At 34.8% G+C, this 24,976-nt stretch overlaps 1 long non-coding RNA gene across 2 annotated transcripts; it reads right to left on the bottom strand.

Moving 5' to 3' along the window:
• Positions 1-474: 474 nt before the first annotated feature.
• LOC136835690 (uncharacterized) lies at positions 475-11,697 on the bottom strand. 2 transcript variants are annotated; one of them, XR_010852241.1, is made up of 6 exons: positions 11,599-11,697; positions 6,084-6,228; positions 4,418-5,827; positions 4,061-4,197; positions 3,561-3,771; positions 841-3,193 (listed from the first exon to the last, which is right to left on the bottom strand). It is a non-coding gene; the product is annotated as an uncharacterized lncRNA (long non-coding RNA). The 2 variants fall into 2 exon arrangements; XR_010852240.1 differs by having other exon boundaries at positions 475-3,771.
• Between the last annotated feature and the right edge of the window lie 13,279 nt (positions 11,698-24,976).

Below are 24,976 nucleotides of genomic sequence, written 5' to 3' on the forward strand. Positions count from 1 at the left end.
TCTCTCTCTCTCTCTCTCTCTCTCTCTCTCTCTCTCTCTCTTCTCTCCTCCTCTCTCTCTCTCTTCTCTCTCTCTCTCTCTCTCTCTCTCTTTCTCTCTGGTCTCTCCTCTCTCTCTCTCTCTCTCTCTCTCCTTTCTCTCTCTCTCTCTCTCTCTCTCCTCTCTCTCTCTCTCTCTCTCTTTCGCCTCCTTTCTCTCTCTTTCGCCTCCTTTCTCTCTCTCTCTCTCTCTCTGTTTCCTCCTTTCTCTCTCTCTCTCTCTCTCTCTCTCTCTCTCTCTCTCTATATAGAAAATAGTATATATATTAAATCTGTTACTTAAAAAGCTTCCATGAATAAAATATAAAAAGCCCAAACATATGAAAACCAATATTGTATAGTAACAGGATATTTCTCTCCTAGACTCAGTGACTTTCTCAGAATCATATCTACTAGACGGATATCAAATATTGAAATATCCCGATGAAAATTATACATTCTAGCCGATTTCGACACCTTGAACACAGATATAAAATTTCTCTTTGTAAAAGTTCTCTTTCAAAATTTAACAAAAATATAAAGTAAAAAAAATTCAAGTCAAATATGAATACAGCATCTCCTTCGTAACAAAAACCGTAGCCTATGCCCACAGTGATTTCGTGATTAAAAGCATTGGTAATCGAAACAGCATTATCCATGAACGAGTGCAGAAGCTAACCAATAACAGATAGCTTGATCCTTCATTTGACGTGTGTATGAGGACCAAATTTCAAGCTTGAGGCCTAAATATTGAGCACAAAAATTGCATTCACTCCCCTGCCTGCCTCTCTAGAACGCGCAGTTCGATTTAGATGAATTGCACTGGTGTAAAAAATCTAGATTGAATATATACTCGTATATATATTCCGATCAGCTAAAAGATCTAGACTTATTTTTACATATTCAGTGTAATGCCAATAATAAAGGGAGACTCAAAAGCATTGATAAAAAAAATTATAAAGCAAATCTAAATTTAATCCCGCTCCCAGTAATAATGGTTAGGTAGATTAAATCTTATTTGAAAACTATTTTGAATTTGTTTAGATAGACAAATTTTTGGATTTGATAGAAAATTGTTATTTAACAACAGGATATTTAGACAGACTCAGTGACAATATCAAGTAGTAGTAGTACGTTAAGTAATAGTTGACTGGATATATATTTGAAACGGCTCCTGTACTGATTGATTATCAAATTTCTGAAATATTCTATGGAAAATTATATATTCTCGCCTATGTTAGAACGTGAAACACACAGGAAATTTCTCTATGGCAAATTAGCTTTAAAGAGGGAAAACAGTCTAATATTCAATGAAACGCAGAGGGCATCTCCTTTGTCAATTGTCAAGAGACTTGAGCCTATGTCGTAGGCCTACACAACATAGCGATCATCAAAACGGCATTCCCTCTAAAAGTTTGGTACGAAACTAACTAATAATGAGGAATAAACTTGATTCACTGTTTTGACGTGTTTGAACAGACCATTTGCAAGCTCGGAGGTCAAACTCAATATGAAATTTGGGTATGAGAATTCATGAACTCCCTGCCTCTCCCTCTAGACACGCAGTTGAATTTAAATGAAGTGATGTCTGACATTTGCTAGATATGAGATCTCTTTCTCTTATGAAAACGATTGCAGTGGCTTCATACGGACATACTTCGGAGGTCCACGTACAGCAACAGAAAAGTGCTTCTTGTGTAGATGGTTAATCTTTATTTCTAAATAAAAGCTACGGTCCCTAATCTCTTAATGCAAACAAGACCTTGTTCTGTACGCAACAGTGTTTCTCAATATCTCCCTGTGTTCCAGATATAATTGCTTAGAGTATTTTTCTCTACCAGAGAAAATGATTTACTCCAGACCACAAACGTGGTGGGAAAATTATGAAACCGTAAATATTTAAACCTCTGAACTGGGTTTAAGGTAAGAGATTGCACTCAAGTTTAGCTAAGGAAAAAAAAAAAAGAATTAAGAGGAAAGGAAATGTTACATTGGGGAAACAAGCTGAAAAGGCTCTCATTAGGAATACAAAAAAAAAAAGTTTCCCATTGGAGTTAGATTTGTGCTGCAATAATTTGACGACTAATCAATTTCGTTACTTTAAGTCCTAATAAAATATAAAGTTCAGTATAGGTAATGAATCGAGTTAATATCTTTCAAGTATAAAAACTGAAAATTTGCTTATCCCCTGAATATGAGAACTAGAATTATTTAGTCGTTAAATCTATTTGATGTAACTATTTTAAAAGTTATCGGGTAGCCTAGGAAGTCAAAATGTCAAATACTATGTCAAAATGGGAATTAAGCTTCAATTATCGAGGAATTCTAACCGGTGACTCCAGAATGAAGACATAAATATTCAGTTATTTCAAAAATTTCGGCTAGTTCCATTAACATAGCCAAAAAATCTATAAAGAAAATGTTCAGGAACAAGGAATACCAGGGTGGAGTTAGACAGCAAAATTGTGCCTCTAAAACCGTTAATTCATAATTTTCACACCACAGTTTATGGTCTAGTAGCATCTAGTCACTCCTTTGAATAAGTTTGAAAGTCAAAATTTAGACAATAACTAATGAACACTGAATGATATGCTCCTAAAAAAAAAATAAACAACTTGCGGAGTAAATTTAAAAGTACAAATATTTACACATGAATTAAGCTACAGAAAACACTGAACTTTTAATATTTTACCCTCAAACATGAATCTCTATCAAATTTTAAAACAGTTTTTCAGTCTCAAACTTCAAACACATTGTGAATACAAACTCAAGGTTTTCAGCATTTAGCTCAAAACTAGATTTGTCAGTATCAAACTCGACACAAACTCGAAAAATCTGTTGGAATATGCTAAATATGAAAGTTTATATTGGATTAATGCTATGGTAGGTCCTCTAATTGCTTTCGTCGATAAGCGTTTAATCCAGTCAATTTCTCAGATTGCTGCATTTCATATAACGACAAACTGAGGTTTTGATTATCACAAAGGAGTGACTAGCAATTTCTCAATGTATAGCTATTTTGATGACCAAAATTAAAGTAAAATTTTAAGAATTGACAAAAAGTACAGATTCATCCAATTCCATGTATCAAGTGACCAAATTGAAAATGGTGCACACACCAGCTGTCAGCTACTGTTGAATCCATGTGCGGTGAACTGTAACGTTTCCAATTTGCTCTACGACAAAAATAAAGAGGGGAAGGGTAAGTGATTGCTCAAACATTTTATGGTTCTGAATGGTAAACATGAACTGCTTTGAAGATTAACCCCATTTAAATATGCTTTTTTAAAGACTGAAATGTTTCCTCCAATTTGTGTTATATACAGGCCTAGTTGTGAACTATTCGCCTGTTGAATGTAATTATGAGAATGCTAGTTGCTCTTAATAGTAAATATAAGTATTATTAGGTCAGACTACTTATTGAAATCAAAAGGCATGCAAGGTTTAGTATATATACCTAGTACTGAGAGATTAAAGCCATGACTTAACAAGAAAAGCCAGACCAATCTTAACTTTCTCTAGGGTAATTATTCCTTTACGTACAGTGTAGTGTGACAAATTCGTTATTCTATGGGAGAAGATATGTCTATTGAGTGCATCATTTCCTTTCATGATTATACAACACGAACTATACTGTAGAATTCGCTTTCTTCGGACTTATGAAGGACAGAAATGCGGTTTCTTCTTGAACTGCAAACTTGAAAACGGCTCACGATTATTCGGGATTTTGTAGTCATAAGGATGTCAGTGGATTCTAGAAAGAAAAGTGAAAGGATTTTAAAACAGTATACCAGCGAAGGTACAAATTTCAAGTTATTTCAATTTACAGACTATCTTCAACCAGTTTTGGCGGTTTAACTTTAAATTTCAACATTAATATCAGGATGCTCAGAGTTGTAAATTTAGTCGAAGACATTAAAATATATTCAGTAATCCTTAATTTCAAGTAAAATTTACGTAAAATCTGTTTATAGTATGTTTTAAATTTCTGGATTTACGCTAATTTTCGCAGCCATCATCAATAACTTTTTAATTTTACTTACTTTACTCGAGATTCCTTGGACGGGAATTCACCATGCAAGTCGGGTTTCAGTAGCCAAATGGTATCTGTCAGTTTGAAATAGTCTTAAACAGAAGTCATCCTTAACTAATTCTCCATCAAGTGTTTTTCGATTCTTACCTGAAAAAAGATTTACTTAGGTTAAAGGCATTGAGACACTTGTCATTGTTAGGTCAAATGTCAGATCTTGAGATTTTGTATAGACATCTCTCACAGGAGAAACACGAGTTTCGATTTAACTGGGTAAGCAAATGAGTCAAACACCTAAAGTAATGTACTAGCTGTCCAAACTATGAAATCTAATTGCTTTTAGAAGCGAATTATTAAGTTATTTACTTACCACTGTTTACGAAGTGTTTCTGATGAATATAAATGTTGTTTCCTCTAGCTGTAGACTCATGGCTGGATCTTGGTAAACTTGTACCTTGTTACTGCACAACAGTTTCTCTTGTCTCTTCTACGCGCCGTGTAGTTGTATGTAGTCCTTATAGTCCATCATTAAACTGTCCCTACATTTTATCTCTTCTTAATGAAGGCTTTCTTAGTCTGGGGTTCCAATCGGCTACATATTTGCTAGAAATGATTCTTGCAACCTTGACTGAGTCCCTTGTTTTCCTGTCAGTCATGTATATCCTCAGCATCTGCATTTGAGCTGAGATATCCTATATTATCTACAGTAGTTATTCCTACTCTTCCTATGGTCATCTTTGTGTATAGCTAGAGCATGTTTTATCTTTTTGAATGCGTGGGGTCTTGCAAGTCTAATGCATGATCTTTTCTAAGCAAGCAGGAATAATGTACTCTTTACTAAACCGTGGCATAGGTGGCCAGGAAAAGTTGGAGAACCTTTTATGAGTGTTGTGTATCTACTTCTTCCCCAGCAGATGACGCATGGTGATCCAGAATCATAATTATAGCGATGTGACTACTACTGCATCTCCACAAATGCTGCTATGTCCTCTCCGAATTCATGTAACTGAAGTTTCCTAGATTTTCTAAACATTGTCAGTGCTTCCTTCTCAGGTGGAAGCTGTTTTGTGTAGCAGGTGCCATTGAGATTTAGTAGTTTATGATATCCTATATTTCCTTGTTTTAACTCTTGCCCTAACCCATGGTGGGAGAGGGCCATGACCAAGTAACCCCTACTCATTCTGTCCCTCATGTGCACCATCTAAACAATTGCCCATTGTTTACTGGTTTGGATGTCAGATCCTCTGGGATTGCTTACCTTGCTTCCCTTATCTTATCAGAACAAAAGCTATTAGTTGACCATTTTGAAAGGACTGAATCCGAACCACTTCTTTGGATACTCCATGGCTGGTGACATATGAGTAATCCCTTCACCATCATTGACTATATTACTGTGGCCTCTTACTGCTGTTACTTGACTGGATTCATTTTTCCACTACATAAAATTACCAGTCCTGCAGTGATTTACTATTTATTTTTTTTATTACTAAAGGTTAATTTGCTGAAAACTCTAAATGTCAATTTAGATAATAATGGTTTGATTTAATTAAGTTTGTGCTTGTCTTGCCATTACCGGTATGACAGTTGTGCATGATTTGCTACTGCAGATGAATCGGTCTATTTCACTCTCAGGTCACTCAAGGTTTGCCATGTGATATCCACCAGGTTAAATCAGCAAAATCTGGCATATTTCCTTATATAACACCGCAGACTAACTAGATCAAGTGTTCAACGTCTTCAATATCCTATTCCAGGTTGACTTGTTGTTCACCACTGGAGCCTTGAAATAAAATTGAAGCACATTAGCACCATGGTCTATAAAGATGGACTATTTTTCATGAGTATCCTAAAACCTAATTTGGAAACTACTGTCTTTTTTATTTTCTGTTACACAATTCAGTTGCCATAAGAGATGAAGTTAAGGGCCAGTCATTTCATATTATAATGAAATAATGTCGAACCATCCTTTTATTAAGGGACCTGATTACTTTACTTATTTAATTTCGATTATCGTGAACATTGCTCCATAATCTTACCTCCATTAAAGCTTGCCATCACAAGTTAGCCAGCTCTAACTGAAGTGTGTCAATGATGTATAAGATTTTTAACAAGTATTGCGTCACGCAGTCATTTCCAAGTAGTAGAAAACTTGTTTTTACTCTTACGAATTCACAAGCATATCTGGAAAGAAAGAAATCCATTGTTATCAACGTGTACAGCGTCATATAAGTGGTCCAAGTCTAAGAGTTATTTCCCCAATGGTAGACTATTACACACTGAAGCTAAAGTTATAAGCGACGCTCTGAAGTCTAAATTTAGTCTAAGCGCTATGTACCCAAAGATAGGCCTACTACACACTGAATCTAAAGTTATAAGCGACGCTCTGAAGCCTAAATTTAGTCTAAGCGCTATGTACCCAAAGGTAGGCCTACTACACACCGAAGCTAAAGTTATAATGAAGTTATAAGTAACGCCCATAAGCTTCAATATGAATAAGTAAATTTACAAATGTTGTAGAGATATGAATCAATGTAAATGCAAATCCGTACTTTTGAAATGTAGTTATTTATATTTCTAGTGCCCACTAAGGACATATTCGCGCTAAAGACGTAAGCTCTTAGGACCCTAGTAGTATAAAAAAAATTTTCTTTCGAGTCGCGCCAAGTATAGGCCCACATAATTTAGAATCTTCCATATACCAGGCTATTTCTGTACTTTATTTTCCTTTTTTTTTACCTACTTTATAGCTTAAAAGGTCACAAAAATTAAGAAATAGGGGAGGAAGATAAGGCTGGCTAAATCATTCAACCCTCCACCTATTATTATTATTATTATTATTATTATTATTATTATTATTATTATTATTATTATTATTATTATTATTATTATGAGGAACCTAATTCATAAGGAACAAGCCTACCACGAAGGCCACTGACTTTAAATTCAAGCTTCCAAAGAATATTAGGACGTTCATTTGAAAGAAGTAACAGAAGGTAACAGAAAATACAGAATGAAGAGATCAGTTATTAGAAAAGGAAAATGAATTAAAGATAAACTGATAAAAATTCAAGTAATTCATTAAAATACAATGAGAATTGTAGCTGAGGAACACACGATACCTTTCATTCCAACAAACTCAGGAAAATAATCCAGGAAATAATGAACTATACGTGACTACTGACATTAATTAGGCCTAGCCAGAGTGGGAATGAACACTTAACATAGATGGTTTACATGCACGACATTTTGAGAACATTTAATTACTAAAACGGATAGCAGTAGGATTAAAAGTCAGTCTGACAAGACTGACGACTACTACCGTGCCCCTCTGTTTTGGTAACTACCAGTTCAAGTGCAAAATGGGCGCTGTTTAGTGCCAGCCCCTTGAAGATCAACGTAAAACTATAAGCAAAAGACGGTACGTACCATTAAAAAACAAAAGACACAAGCATAAACAAAAACAAGCAAAAGGCAGTAAATATTCCGAGTATAAACGAAAACAAACAAAAGGCAGTAAATATTCAGATCGGCGACTGGCTTTACCGTCTGTTTTGTAGTGTTTAAGCGATATATATTTGCTGCTATTAATGCCTAATTTAACGTTAAGTGATATTTCTGCTAATTAAGGCCTAATTTAACGTACAACAATTTTGCCAACCACGCGAAAGGTACCCAAACTAAAATCAGAAATCAATATACGATACCAAGCTTGGTTTCAAATGACCTCTAAGGTTAGGCCTGCTTATAATCTGGATGGAGGGAAGCTCCAACATCAGCTCGATGATATGGAATATAAGATTTAGGCCAAAGACCAAGCACTGGGACATATGAAGTCATTCAGCACTGAAAGGGAAATTGGCAGTGAAAAAGTTTGAACGGTGTAACAGGAGGAAAACCTCGCAGTTGCTTTATGGAACAATTGGTTGGAGAGGGTGGAAAGTAATATGGAAGAAGGTGAACATGGACGGAGGTATATATAGTAATAGGAATGAGATGGGTTACAGCTAGGAGCCGAAGGAACGCTGCCTACAGTACACCCCACGAGGTGCATTGACAGCGATACCTCCTTATTAGGTCGATGATATGGAATAGGCCAGTTTTATTGGTATGGTAAAATAACTATAATCGTATTCGTGAAAGTTTAAGCTACAGACTTACAAGATCATCAACCTGGGCTTTGGATTCTAGGCAATATTTACCAAAAATGTGAGGGCTTAACTACCAGATGTTCCTGTTCCGTGTTCCTCGCAAGTTCAATGGCTGCTGGCTACAGTTTTTATTTTTTATATATTTCATTGAGCTGGCTTTATGCTAGCACGAGCTCTTGCTCATAGAGCAGCCCATGAATGGCTACAGAAGGCAAAGGGCCTTTTAAATATGAACCTACTTCAAAACTTGTAACAGCATGCAATGATCTGTAACAGTTTTATCAATGATGGTAAGGAATAACTTTTGAAAATAAAGAGAGCCCTGTCTTACATATAGAGTTGGCCACACACAGACAGTACCTTAAAAATTGTAATGGAAATTCGTAAATTTAATCTTGGCCCCCACATCATCATAGCAATCCATATTCTTACAGAAAATAAACTGACAACTTATCCTAAACGTAATGACCTTCAGCCATACAAAGAAGTATATGCTTTTAAACCTAACTGAATAAAAAAAATTATACTTTAAACGAAATTTGCTATTAAATTTCTGAAAATAACTTGAGGCAGACTAGCCTTGCTGTTTGCCAGTGTGGTAAGATGTGAAAGGATAAGTGACCTGGTATGGACCTCATGGCTGTAACCACCGGGGAAAAAGGACTTACTGGAAGCTTTGCCTTTTAATAAGTCTGCTTGCCAAACTCGTAGCTTCAAATCCATTATCTTACAATTAACACTTGGCCTATGGTAGTACTACTAATACCTTTAGACTTTTTTATGGGAGTTTAAAATATAGAGAAAAGTAATTGTACACCATTACTCTGTGAAATCGATGTTACAAGCTAGGTGCGAGTAGCTACGGATACAGACTCAACAGAAAATCTAAGTGACAGTTGTCCCATGAACGATTTGTCTCCTCAAACAGTGAAGGGTAATTTTACTACCGAAGAGCGCACGGAGGTATAGTTTATTAATAATGTCGAACCTGCCTTTATTAAGGCATATATTTTTTTAAATCGGTACAGGAAAGGCGAGATCACTTGAGAAATTTACCTAGATTCTTCTTCTTCTTCTTCTTCTTCGTTTTAACGTGCTTTTATACCCATTTTTATATGGGGTAAGCACGGTGCCTTCTTTGAAGGACTTTGATTTGGCGGTGGGGTAGGCCGTAACCTCGACCGGCTGCCCTGCCTGACATCGCTTAGACCCCGGTACCGAATGTGTACATGTATTACCGAAACCCCGCTCCCTTTCTCCCAGCAGCACGAGGAGAACTGGGCGGGTAGTCCGACAGTTCGAGACGTGTGAGGTGTCTGTTATGTTTTTTAGAAGATGTTGGAGTGGCTTTGTTTATGTGTGTATTAGTCTGTAACATCCATTTGCTTTCAGCCCTATCCGTTGATTACATACGTAATCCCGGGATGTCTACACGGATAGCAAAGTTTCCGCCTCTGACTGGTCGGCTATTGAACCCTCGCCACAGGCTTCTAGAAGTCTGTGGTTGCCACTCTACCAACCAAGCCATCGAGGCTCTTGAGAAATTTACCTAGATAATGTGAGAAATTTACAGTCTTTTGTCTATACTTTTACGTTAATCCCCGAGGGGCTGATACAAAACACGGTGCCCCCCAGAGCTTAAGCCATGGTTAATACCAGCCCTTCTGGGATTAAAGCTAAACGTAAACTACGGCGAAGTTCTCAAAGTATCCCTAAATTTCTCAAATTGTCTCCCCAGCACTGCATTATATACACATTTTTCTGTATTGTTCAGCCCAAAAATTATATTAAACGATAATCTCGGTGCGGAGCTCTTCTGTAATTACCCGTTGAATCTTCCAAGTTTTCTAATTTACCTACATTTTTTCAATATAATTAAACGCTCAATACACATCTAGATTTGTAAGATTCTGACAAGATCATAATACTTAAAAATTCTTGAAAAACCAATCTCTGTGATAAGCGGTCGAATTAGACTTATGAACGTCTTAGTAAAATATCACAAAGCAAAGTTTGAAAAGTTAAATTAACGGAATCAAAGAACATTTGGTAATTGTATATATTAGCTCCGCGCCTGTTTTTACCTTTTCAACTGGTTTTTTTCTACACTTTTAGGGGTTCTAATACTGGCGGTGCATCTGTTTGTTGTCGCCGTGTTTAGTACTGGCCCCGGGGGTTGGGTACCCATATGTTAACAAGTTATTGCACTTGCCGGACGGGATATGAACCGTTCGAAACAGACGTACCCGCGCTCTGTCTTGTGAAGAATGCGTGCGTTGGGTGGACTTCACGAGTTACAGGTTAATTACACTCGAGCGCCAAAATTAAAGGTCAATTTGGGGACATTAGTTGCTTTCAACATAAAATATAGGTTTTTCTGTTGTATTATGATGTGATTTGAATGATTTTGAGGTTTATTTCCGCAAAATACTTATCCTTCCCCGCAAATGATATATACAAAATTAATTTATAATACTACCCCCCCTCTCCATAGCTAATACAAAACCGTGTTTGTCAGAATACTGCACCCCCTGCTAATACGGAAAGTCAGAATAATAACCCCTCTCTATAGCTAATACGGCAAAACTGTAATCAGTAAACACGGTTTTGCCGCGGAGAGGGGGTGCTGACAAGTCGTAATTTTATTAATTTTGTATATATCATTTGCCGGGAAGGATAAGTATTCATTTGCGATGGAAATAAACCTCAAAATCATTCAAATCACATCATAATACAACAGAAAACCTATATTTTATGTTGAAAGCAATTAATGTCCATAAGTAAAATACCGTAAATTTATAATTAGCAACCAAAAAACTGTGGAAAAAGTCAAGTTATAGTGCCGTCGCCGCCGCGGAGCTACTATATAGTTCTACCGAACATTTTAACATAGTAACTCTGAAGACGCGAACATCGTTATTTCAGTAAACGCTTCGCTTTCTTTCATATATACGTTCATTCACAATAGACGTAAAATTGTGTTACCAAATAGACCTAATTAGTAACGCTTCTCTCTCAATATGGATAACCTTTAGTACAAGTGATTATTCAAAATGTGATTTAGACAATGTCAGGTTTTATATTCAAATAAAAAAATTAAAATACAGCTGACAATCAAAATGATTGGATAAATGAACTAGCGGTGCACACATTTCAAAGAGCTGGAACAGCTAAAGACCTAGAAACCTTTTGAACTGATCTTGTACAGATGATTCAGGTCGTCAGTTCCACCAATAAATTTATCAGAATTTGAAAATTCCGAAAATCCAATACTCATCTAATCCGTTAAACCAGTGCTTCACTTCACCTTAGTCTGAGTTGCACAGAATCACCATTAGACAATTTGGGTTTAACTTTAGTGAAAATTTTCCTAACGACCAAAAATAAAACTATATAAACTCACCAATATCTTAATCCAATTAAAAGAGGCAATAAAACCACAGGCACAAATCAGAATCAAATTTTAAGTGTTCTAGATTTGACACCAAATGAAAAAATGGCGCCTTATGCAAGAAACATTTTCATTTCCACTTCGGAGGAAAAAAATCAAGGACTAAAAACATAAGTAATGGATCAAGGACTAGAAAGTCATTGGCCTGCTTTAGTGTCCTTGGAAACAAGCAGTGCCCTCTACAATTCTTCCCGTTTTCTATACTGGAATTTTGTTTCTTGTTTTTAATAATCATCTCTACTGGGGAAAAGAGAGACTCAGCAAATTTATGGAAAAATGAAATATATACATGTAAAATCAAGCAAATAATTAGTTCATATGCACACTAAATTTCGTAGAAGTAACTTTGCAAAGGCTTATGCATTTAGTCTTGTCACAAAAAATGGGACTAGTTTCTACATTTATTGGGACAAAAGCCATATCATGTGGACGTGTTGAATTCACAAATATAAATAACAATAAAAACAGACGAACTTCCAGACACCTTATTCAATATATGTTGATCCAGAGTCAGTTACCCATGATGCAATTCTCATAACAAGACTCGTTCTTCAAGTCTTACATGTTGCTGTCACTCATTGAATAAAGTCTGCCAAAACTCACTACCTTCTTCTGTATCTTCTCCAAATACAGTATTTATTGCTATAACCTTACTTATTTTCCAAGCTCTCCTATTCATAATTTTATCCTATTTAGATCTGCTTACTAGTGGTAGGCCTAGTAACAGCAATAAGTCTAATGCTCTCCAAACTATGATATAGATTTCTGGCATAAATTAATGCACTATCAATAAGGCGATATGCTATCGTGTTGGCCTTAAATGACATTGAGAAATTCACAAAATCTAGGACTATTTTTGTATGCTCTCCAAACTAATAATAATTATAATTTTCCAGTGTTATTATTTTATTTTTATCTAAATTAAATGTTGAGATACAGATGATATATCTAATGAAACTCTTTCAGACAAACTTACAAGTGAAAAGAGATTATAATCAATATTCCTAAGGTCTTTGTTAGAATTAGAATATAAAACTTTAGGTCAAAAGCCAAGCGCTGGGACCTATGATGTAATTAAGAGCTGAAAATAATGATGCAACAATTGTTAGAAGAAGGTGGAAAGTAAGAAGTTAGGGAAGAGAAACTATTAAAAGAGGTACAGTAAAGGAAAAACAGGGGTTCCAGCTAGGGGCCGAAGGGACCCCGCGAAGAACCTTAAATAAAACCTATAGTGCGCCGCATGAGGTACACTGATAGCACTAACCCCCTGCCCCCGACCCCACGGGGATATACAGTTAAAAAGCCATGTAGCATGAGATCTATTGAGTCTTGACTCACTTAGAGGAAAGCAACAGAAACGCATTTTATACTGTTTACCTCAATAACTTATTCACTTACACAACTGTTGCCTTTGCAGACTGCAGTAAGTGCATTAAGCATAGCTGCTCGAAAGATTTTGCATAAACTGGTTTAAAGGAGTAGACAGTTTTTACAGTATTACTTCAACCAATGGCATACCAGTCATGTCTAGTGAATCTAATAAATTAAGGTTATGTGAAAATACAGTTTAACAGGGCATATAATTTATTTAAAACAAAATATTATAACACACATTCACAATTGTATGTACTACATTTCATACGACCCAACACATACGGAGGCCAATATATTGCACTGAATCCATAGCTGATTGACAAGTGTAGGTTAGGATTCTTGTGAACGAAATTTAATTTACAAAAATCCCATTGAGCAAACTTCATTCTCCTTATATTGGCCATTTATAATATATATGACTGCTTGAAGGAAATGAATATCTGCTGAATTAACATTTCAAATGACAAATAAGCAACATGAGTACTTGATCAATGAATAAGCCTTTTACTGTAACATCATTTGTAAAAATTACACAAATTTTCTTCAAACCAATATGCAATATATCTGTACAATTACATAAATTTCTTTTATCACATCATAACCAATTATTCATTTACAACTATTAAACAACAAATGTCATTTAATATCCAATTCGCTCTACCTCGGAAATAATAATGAAAGGGAATTATACTTGGAATTGATAAGTGACAGTCACCTGGTGGATTCGAACCACTGACAGCAACTACATCTGACTTCACTGACGAGTTCTCTTACCACTGGACTGTCAAGTTGATACCTACCATGCTGTATATATGTTTTACATTATCTGTAAATTGAATTCACCACATGGATCGAAGTTTTTTCCTTGGCTTACCCCTGTCATCAATTTGTAAGACTGAAAACCAGTCCCAAAGTTATTTCAATCATGAAGGAGACCATTATTCCCACATATGAAAAACCTAGGCTCCTCGTTGTCGCAGATACGTAACGAGATATGAGTAACTAATCGAACGATGTACGAAAGATGACCACAGTTCTTACTCTCAGAGAGACCTTTATAAATGGGGACTCTTGATACAGAAGTCAGTGAGAACTAGGGAACCGTAGGGGAGTGTATGAGATTTGTGGCGGTGCAGTTACACAAGATCCGGAGACAGATTAGTGAACTTATAAAAATTTCTGTGCCCAAAGATTAAGTGAGAGTTCTAAGTCCAAGTTACAGACTTAAGAATATTCAATGTGCCCTAAATAAAGCCTCAGCTAATACCCAAGACAAGAGGTGGAGTCGTTATTAATGAAAGAGATATTTACAAGAAGATTATAGGCAAAAAGAACCTTGTGTAAACCTATTTATGCAGATTATTCAACTCTCCTCCCTGCAAGGAATGAAATTCCGCTTCAGCCTCCTACCAAATAATCATTGTTCAAGAACCCGGAGGTTTTTTTTTTCTTAGATTCCAAAAGCATTTCGTCTCATTTGCAATATCCAGAGTGGTACTCTTTGTACAGATTACGAAATGGCAATGGTTTTATTTGCTGAAAATTGTAATGGTAGTCATTTTGTCTCTTTTCATACCTAAATATATATATATATATATATATATATATATATATATATATATATATATATATATATATATATATATATATATATATATATATATATACACATATATATATATATGTCTGTGTGAGTGTGTGTGTGTGTATCTGCGCGTGTATAACGGATCGACTGCCTGATATCCTATAGGAAATGGATATCGTATTTTTCGTATGAATAATCTTTACCAGACTCTTTGTCAGTACATAACCTGTGGCCAAAAAACCCGTAAAAAAGTAAGTAATAAAGAAATAAAATGTCTTCTGATAGTAGTTGCGTCGCTTTGTTTTTTAATTCTCTTTGATTGCATATTTTGTTGGAGGGAGGTAAAGGGAAGATCTGACTAAACTAAACGTTATTATATATATATAAATGGATATATATATTCTTCGTATATATAATAATCTTATATAGACTCTTTGTCATATATATAACCTATATATATATAAATAACCCCGTAAAAATATATATTAGTAATAATATATTGTATATATAATAAAATATCTATATATATAGTATTTGTATATATATATTTGTTTTTAATTCTCTTTGATTGCATATATTTATATTGGAGGGGATATAAATATATATATACAAATATCTATATACTAAACTAAACGTTACTATATATATATATATATATATATATATATATATATATATATATATATATATATATATATATTTATATATTATATATATATATATATATATATATATATATATATATATATATATATATATATATATATATATATATATATTATATTTGTCAATCATTTCTGATGAGAAAGTATTTTTTTCTGAATTGGACCCGTCAGCTTTGATATTCTTGTATAATATTTTTCTGTTGAAAAACGTGTTTATTCATATGCCATTACCGGCATGATGATTGATAAGGTCAAATTAATATGTAAAAGGTCACTGAATGAAAAGAATAACTTTTGAATTTCATTGCTCATATTTGTTTCCTTACTGTTATTTAAAAAGTTTCGGAAATAAGCAGAAGCTGGCACGATATAATTTGTTAAAGAAATGTTAATGGTTACCTTCGGATTTCTGTAATGCCCAATTCAGGGAGAATTTAATACTTCTTAAATTGAAGAATGTCCTGTTTAAAATAAAACTATTGAGGTGGCTATTTGTCTGTCCGTCCTCACTTTTCTGTCCGCCCTCAGATCTTAAAAACTATTGAGGCTGTAGGGCTGCAAATTGGTATGTTGATCATCCACCTTCCAATCATTAAACATACCAAATTGCAGCACTCTAGCCTCAGTAGTTTTCATTTTATTTAAGGTTAAACTTAGCCCTGATCGTGCGTCTGGTACCGCTATAGGTGCTAACAATACAGGCCACCACCGGGCCGTGGCTGAAAGTTTCATGGGCTTCGGCTGAGAGTTTCATGGACCGTGGCTGAGAGTTTCATGGGTCGTGGCTGAGAGTTCCATACAGCATTATACGCTGTAGAGAAAACTCGATTGCGCCGAGGAAACTTCGGTGCCTTTTTTACTTGTTGTCTTTTACAAGGAGCTGAATTCTATTTTATGTAATTCTCCGAAACTGCTAAGACATGAAACCCTAAAGGAAGAGCCCGTTCGTTATTCTTTATTATGAAGTTCTGAATAAGTGAGGCTTAGGATGTCAATGAAACGAATTTGTTGATAACATAAAAATGTGATAAAAATACCTAAACAAAAAGAAAGGGACGAGGAATAAATTACGGTTCACGGGAATTATATTCAAAAGTTTTAATAGCTTTGCAACCCGGAAGCAACTAAAGAATTCCCCAAATCTCTGTTTCCTGAGAGCATGAGCTAAGCTGACACTAACAACGAACATTTGGGTGGCGCAATCACATTTTTCCTTTAAAGTAGAATCATAGTAAATACAGGATAAGTATACATTTAAACAGCCCAAATATCATAACTTTTGTAAGTATTAAGAAATAAAGTATTCACCAAAATGCCTGCCTCTGAATGTTAACACAGGATTCCGGCTTTTCTTTCAAGGGCTGTTCTTTTATGCATTTATCTTTCGGACTAGTTTGCTGTCTTTTTGATCCTGTAAAGTCATGAATGTCAAAGTTATACAGGCAAAATTCTAAGGACAAAATGTCAATAATAAAAAAGTCTGCAGGAATATTTCTAACTAAATATTCATCGCACGCGACAGCTATGTCCTTTCAGAGAGAGAGAGAGAGAGAGAGAGAGAGAGAGAGAGAGAGAGAGAGAGAGAGAATGGCATGGCATCGGGTAACAATAAGTTAACATTAGATTCCCCATTTCCGATAGCTTTACGGTGTTGCTACGTCTAATGAATAACATTGTTGTCTAAAGTATGGCACTAAAACCGTTATAACTTTGGCATTCTTTCAAAATTAGATTTTGACTACTTTACATATATTTAATCTCTTTTTAATCACCATAGGGATATATTAGCACACACTACATGAAAATGCTATATATTTCTATAGTAAATTCCTAGATTACAAGAACTTTCAAAGGCAGCATCAACGATGAGGGTTAGGTAATAGAGCTTTCAATTAGCAATCTTAGTTGGTCCTCTATAAGTTATCAATATAAGGCTCAACATGCGCCATATAGCAGCTTCTGGACTTAAGTCTTTTAAGAATACAGAGAAGGGTAAGAATATTTGTTAATTGACATTAATTTTCTTGATGAAATTGTGAATAATTTCCTAAGGATTTTTCATTTCCGATTTGCTCCTGTTAGGTTGTAATCTGCATCATGTAGCTATGGATTTATCGAGGATTTTCATATCTAATGTTCTGCAACATTGCTCTCAATTTATAAATTATATTCCACAACCCATCGTGAGGGAAATAGGATTCGTTAATAACTGTAAACATTGGTAAATGGAAATTTATTCGCATTTTCAATAGTTCCAATTAATATAGTCAACCTACGCGAAGAGTTTACTTCAGGGTTATATATATTTCAGATGCCACTTGTATGGAGCCATTTGTATATCTGTTGTTTGTGTTGCAGCCATCATTTTTATATGATATTTATTCATCCCACCATTTTAAGCCATGGACCAAATTTATTATACGGTGAAATTTCGGTTTGCTGGTTCCTGCATTAGGAACCATGGAGGATCTGTTGTTTGTGTGACCAATAATTGTTTGATGACATTTATTCATCTCACCATTTTTATATATGGATATATATTTATATATATATATATATATATTTATATATTACATATATTATCAAACATATGTATATCTATATTATATACGGGTATATATATATATATATATATATATATATATATATATATATATATGAATATATAGATATATATATATATATATATATATATATATATATATATATATATATATATATATATATATATATATATATATATATATATATATATATATATATATATATATATATATATATATATATATATATATATATATATATAATTGAAATTTTTATCATATGGAAATCTATATCACCTCAAAGTAAAGTCAGATAGCCCTGCCGGTTTCACCGATAGTAAGCGCTTTTAAGAAGTGCAGCGGAATGTATTCAATAGGTTCTTAGTAACATCTAGAACTTTATGTTGGAGAGCTTTTCCTGATGATTTTCCAGTCATATCGTCTACTACAACATTTGAGAAGAGCTGTTTGTACCATTCATCGCTTGGTATTTGACAAGTCTTCCCGAGATTCCTGAATCATTTTGTGTTATTAAGATCCCTTAAATATTATTTTATATTTTTCTTTCGGGTTGTTGTTGTTTCTTTAGGGCCCACCTAATTTACTAATTATTGATCTGATTTTTTTTATGAGAATAATCTAATGCCCATCTTTTTCTAATAATCGTATTCCTTTACATTTCATTTATTACCTGGCTACTTTATTACGTAGTTAATTGCACGACTTGTTTAAAGATCATCTGGAAGAAGAAGAAGAAGAAAGAAGAAGAAGAAGAAGAAGAAGAAGAGAGAGAGAGAGAGAGAGAGAGAGAGAGAGAGAGAGAGAGAGAGAGAGAGATTACAAAAAATTCCATGAAAACATCCAAAATATTTTCCCTTTGAATTCCAAATAAAACGAAGTTTTTTTTTTTTTTTTTTTACAAAACCTTGTAAATAGAAATAATTCAGAAAAATTAATCTTTGCGAACAAAAGAAATATACGAGAAATATAAGATATTTATTATGCATGTCACCTGAATTATTTATGGTTCGACGATAATATCTACTTATAGGTTCTTTTTATAAAAGATCAATATTAAGATTATTATTATATTGACAGAGCTTGATCTACGAAGAATTTACGGATGCCTATCTAATTCTAATTTGTTTGTGTATCTATTAAAGTGCGTTGGTTACTGTTTCTCTCTTGCTAATGCCAAGATTAGTAAGTCTCTTCTCTGACTCTAGTGACCTTGGACCTTTTTTAGGAGGCAAGTCTATTGCTTCCTAAGTAAGACCCAAGTTTTTCTTCACATTCATTATGCTTGTATCCTCCGGATCTAAAAACCTGTGGTTGACCATCCATTAGTCTCTGCACTGCAAGGAAAGTGAACGTTCCTTCTCCCATGCCAGAGTAGTTTTATTAAGACTGACACAAGGGCAGCGTACTCTTTAATTCTATTTCAGTGGAAGAAAGGAATTTGCATATATTACGTTGCCCTAATATGGAAGACTGCATAAAATAAAATAAAAAATTAATTGAATTCCCACTGAGTCCAAAGCAGCTTAGGAAAAGAACACAGAACGTTATTGCGCAGTTCAAATTCCTTTTCATCTACTCTGCTTACCTGGAAAGGCAGACAGTTGCTTTGAAGCAAGGAATATTATGACACAAGAGTCAACAAATGTCTAGCAATCATTATTAACAGAGAAAGAAATAAGAATTTCCATACACAAAATGCCTACAAAAGAGAAAAGGCAAACACAAGAGGCATACTGACAAAAAATAACAAACAAATGAAAACATATACCTGTGCACGTGCTACACCTCTGCATTAGCTGACGAATTCTTTTGTTATTGCACATAAAGGCAACGTGCGAGATTAATCTCCGCGTTTATTAGCACTAAGCTCTCCTTCCCCGTGCGCATAAAGAACGCTACTTCATAATGTGTATAAGTCACACAAAACATCTCTCTCTCTCTCTCTCTTTCTCTCTCTCTCTCTCTTTCTCTGTCTCTCTCTCTCTCTCTCTCTTTACTTTTTGGGTGCTTAAAGATTGTATTAGATAGCATAAAACTGAAGCATCCTAGACACAGAGGTAAACTCTTATTCATTAATATTGTGTTTTCCTGTGTGATTAAAAACGCTACTTCATAATCTCTCTCTCTCTCTCTCTCTCTCTCTCTCTCTCTCTCTCTCTCTCTCTCTCTCTCTCTCTTTACGTTCTGGTTGCTTGAAGATTGCATTAGATAGACACAGAGGCATGAGGTAAACTCTTATTCATTAATATTGTGTTTTTCTGTGCTTGTCATGCCTAAGTCAGCCACATCTATTTTAAAAGGAGAAGAGAATTTAAGCTTTAGAATAGTCAAAACAAACTCCTACACACACACACACACACACACACACACACACACACACACACACCCAGGCATTACGCATTTTTACTTACACCGCCTAAGAAACATGAGATCAGCGCCTGCCCTATGAACCTACAGAGGCCAAGGACGAATTGAACTTTAACTAATGCCCAGAAACCAGGCGAAGGTCGAAAGCCTACCGTGATACATCGCTTTTTTGTTTATCTTCGATTTTTTTTTATATGGCCATCTTCCTTCAGCCTTGTTTTTGAGGCTCCCCCTTCCCACACGCACACTTAATAGTGCAAGTCTTGAATTCAGAGTTAAAACAAACGAAGACTCCCATCTTTCCCTGCAGAGATTCGAACCTACGCCCACTAGGAGCGTTGCTGCATTAAGTCAGATACGCTTACCGGAGGCACATCAAAGGCATATTCACAGCTGTAATATAGAATTTAGTGTTTTTTTTTTACTTGGTAGTCTTATGTATGTTTAATACTAGAACCATTCATCGGAAAAATAAACTTTAGTCCCTTGTCAGTTCCCTTGCACTTAATGGATGCGCTTTCACGCTTTGAATCCCATTGGGAAATAAAAGAAAAGTATTCTTCTCTGGTAGAATTTCAACAAATGTTCTTTAGGGATGTCGTGGCAGCTTTACCCCGCAGTTTTAAGAGCATGTTAATAGTGATCAAACGAATTTATTCAGTATGAATACCACACTTATAAAACCATACCACAAGCCAAATTGTCATATTGCAAGGGTTCCCCATAAGATATCAGGACGACAATGAAACAAATGACTAAGAAGAAGAAGAAGAAGAAGAAACAATTCCACTGCCATGAAAAGTTGCATCGTCACAAACGTCGCATTTAATTTCATCTGGAATGAATGTCCCTAAAAAAGACAGTTATATTTCTACATTGGGCCCAACACGGTGAAAATTATGACATACGATGCAACGCCATCGCAACATCTGTGCTATTTTTCATCTCTTTATAGATGTACGCGTTACCCCCGTCATCTGTAGGTAGCTTACGTGGGACATTTCAAAAGTTCAGCGGCAATCTGATTTTAACATAGTACTTTCGCTTATAGATGACGTAAATGAACGTCATCCAAATTCAAGTCCTTCGCTCAATGATAACGTATCCAAACGTCAAAAACAAAACATAGAATATGCAGTCCGCTGCAAAATAAAACAGAATTGAGAGGTCTACCTTGAAAACTGTCGGAGATATGCGTCTTTGAACAAATAAAAGTCTAAGCATTTTTGCGCTTACCGCTCGAGTCACTGCTACTGCCCACAGACGTAATTCTCATAAGAGTTATAAGCGAAAGGGTTAACATACTTGTCACTGCAAAGGACAGTCTAATGTTATTTTAAATTCTGGTTTTAATTATAAGTCAACAGTGGGTATCATTCCTCCATCTACAAACAATCTATATGTAATTGATAATTGTCAGTAAAGAAATCTCCGCAACGGACATCATAAGCGTCAGGGTGAAACAGCTATCGAATGATACCCTTCCTTCATACACACAATTTAGAAAACAAATAACTTTGAAGTCTTCCAGTGAACTGGTATTTTATTACTGTAATCATATAGCGACGATGCTCAAATTGAGATACTAGCAGTCGAATTAACCGAACGTGATATGCCACGATATTTTAAAAAAATATTTAAATATTTATCCCAAGCCAGAAAAAAGTTGGATAATAATATAAAAACTGCAATGAAACTTGTACCGAGCATCAGTATCCAAGTGCAAGTAATAATGGCCTATCATTAGGCTGAAAAAATAACAAGTTCATCCATTCGAAAACTTTTTTGTAACGTTTTGCCTATATTTAAATATAACTTCTACCATTAACAGTGCATTTTATTTTTCGCGAACACACAAAAAAAGATTAACAATTTGTATTTAGCAACACACAGTTCGTACATACATTTATAAGGCTAAAAGCCGTCGACGGAACAATAAAAATATATGATGAATATATTTAGTTGATGAGTATGAGATCAATGGACGGTAACAACATTTTTTTATTTTAAAAACCTGTGCTTATATTTATTTCATAATTCTTTTTTAGGTACATTCGAAGTTGCTTATCACATCACAAGTAGTATCAAATAAAACTACGAAAAAAACTGTCGAATATTGTTTATAAATTATAATTTTCTTGAAATCTTTCGCTGCTTCTCAACAACGCAAAATTCTGGGTTTGGATTTCTTTGTTTAAACTTTAAATTTTAAAGGAATTTGAATTAAAAACTTTCAGCAACAATGAATTAGTAAGAACAGCAGCCAACAGATTATAAAATTATATGTTGGTATTTAGTAAAAGCAAAAAGAAAGCATTTATGTATGAAACTTTATATCTTTTCATCACTCATCATCATGACCATACATTGTTTCGACAACCCTAATTGTCTCTTAATTTGCTAAGCCTGATTCCAAAGGATAAAGTACCACAAAAGTCGATTACTCATTCGGGAAGGAAATAAACTCTTTTCTGGGGTCCTTTATCACAAAATTTTAGTGTTATTCCGAATGTTTATACAAGACTATTACGATAAATAATTATCTACTATCCCTGAGAACACTCCAAGTCGATGAGCAGATCGAAGCACATCCATCTTTCCTTTCAAATTTTTAGAGATTAAAACTTTATCTCTCTGCGCGTGTGGTTTTCTCACTTGGGAATACGTAAATGAGTCAGATCACAAAATTCTTGCATTTTTCATGATAAAGCATTTGCAAAATATATCTTGAGTTGCAGTTCATTGTTTATTGTATTCGAGAATAAATTATAATTATTTTTCCCTGTTTTACTCTTTATTATTGAAAATTGTCCGTCCCTTTCATATACAATTAATTTTTGTTTGAATTAAATTTGCCTTAACTTTAAATTTGGGGCTTCTGGCCCCTCAAGAAACTTGAGTATTTGAGGAGATTATGTTCACGCTGAGGGGCCAGAAGCCCCAATAATCTACATGGTGCCCAGAACCTGGTATCAGAAGAAAGTGACGAAGATTTTCCCGGATTTCCTGACATTTTGATGAAACTGAGAAGTCTTAAATTGAAGAAAGTCCGAGCTGAAACATGGCTGCGTTGTGCTGCGAGAAAATTGAGTGGAGTTCTACAAGGCCAACCAAGCTGGCATGAGTTGACTAGCCTAGTAGACAAATTCGACCACCGTAAGTCCAAGTAGGTTGAACTAGATGATGCCGTGCAAGACTTGATCGAAAATCCTGAAGAAGTCAAAAGGTTAGTCCAAGATCTAGGGTTAGTCTATGAAGCCGACGATTTCCTCAGTGAGGTAGACCAAACACGCATTGCTGCTGCAGAAGTTTTAGAAAGGTTAGGCAATGGTAGACTTGTGAACTTGAATAGTAGGGCTACTGAAGGCAGTATAATTTCTGCAAGTGAGCCTAGTAGTGAAGCACATAGTGTGAAATTGCCTAAGCTTGAGTTATTAAAATTTGGCAAAATAACTGAGTGGATGCCGTTCTGGGATCAGTTTAAGGCTTTTGTTGATGACAAGCCTATGCCTCCTGTTAACAAATTTATGTACCTGTGCTCTGTGTTGGAGGGCTTATACAGGGTCTGGCTCAGACGAATGTTCAAAGGCATCACCTAATAAAGGGGAAAACAATTTTGTTTTACAACACAAACACCATATACCTGATTAAACACACTCCACAATTGTCATATGTAAAGTTTAGCAATACTCAGCAAAAGCTTTAAATTTCCACATATTGATACAATGTAAACAAATAGGAGCGTTCTTTTAGACGCTAAAACGTACATTTTAACAAACGTAAACACAAGATCGAGAGCATTCTTTTCGACAAAAACATACATTTAACAGGTTATGGGCTTGAACTACCATGTAACTCTCTCTCTCTCTCTCTCTCTCTCTCTCTCTCTCTCTCTCTCTCTCTCTCTCTCTCTTTGGTTTCAAATACAAGTCGAACTTTCTTTATATCACTTATCTTCTAATTGGCATTTTTCGCCTATCGTTGTGATCATTATTGAAAACTCATCTTGTTTTGTTCAAATTAGTGTTCGCTAACATTATGTTAGCATCAAATAAAATATAACTTCGGCTGAATACATTCCTTTTGTGACAAGTGACTCATTTTCCACTTACTAATAAAACTTTTTATATATTATATTATTTTAAAATAAACTTCAAGCATTATATTGAAAATGGAAAATAGTCATTTGTCCTTTAATTAGTTCAGCTGTTTTCAAGGTAATGGCAATGCGCTTACTTGAAACAATAGTAGTACTGTAGACCGTTTTCCTTAGTGATCTCATATTCCAGCTACTGAGAGCTCAGCGTTCGACTCTCCTACCGGCCAATGAAGAATTAGAGGAATTTATTTCTGGTGATAGAAATTCATTTCTCGTCATAATGTGGTTCGGTTTCCACAATAAGCTGTAGGTCCCGTTGCTAGGTAACCAGTTGGTTCTTAGCCATGTGAAATAAATCTAATCCTTCGGGCCAGCCCTAGGAGAGCTGGTAATCAGCTCAGTGGTCTGGTTAAACTGAAATATACTTAACTTTTTTTTTTCTGCAACTTAGTAAAGCAACTTTCGACCTTACATTCACACTCTACTATATAATTTGTATCATTTGACGATGTTGATGATTAAATCTTTTGGGAATTTAATTGATTCTAATTGATTATTCTCGATACAGGTTAATTATTGTTGAATATCCGCAAAACACTCACAGTTCCCTTTGGAAAGACGTTTGTGAAATTCATTACGTTATTATTTCAAAGTTTATTTCTCTCTCTCTCTCTCT

Source organism: Macrobrachium rosenbergii, chromosome 55 (assembly GCF_040412425.1).
Source record: "Macrobrachium rosenbergii isolate ZJJX-2024 chromosome 55, ASM4041242v1, whole genome shotgun sequence".
Classification (NCBI taxonomy): Eukaryota; Metazoa; Arthropoda; class Malacostraca; order Decapoda; family Palaemonidae; genus Macrobrachium; species Macrobrachium rosenbergii.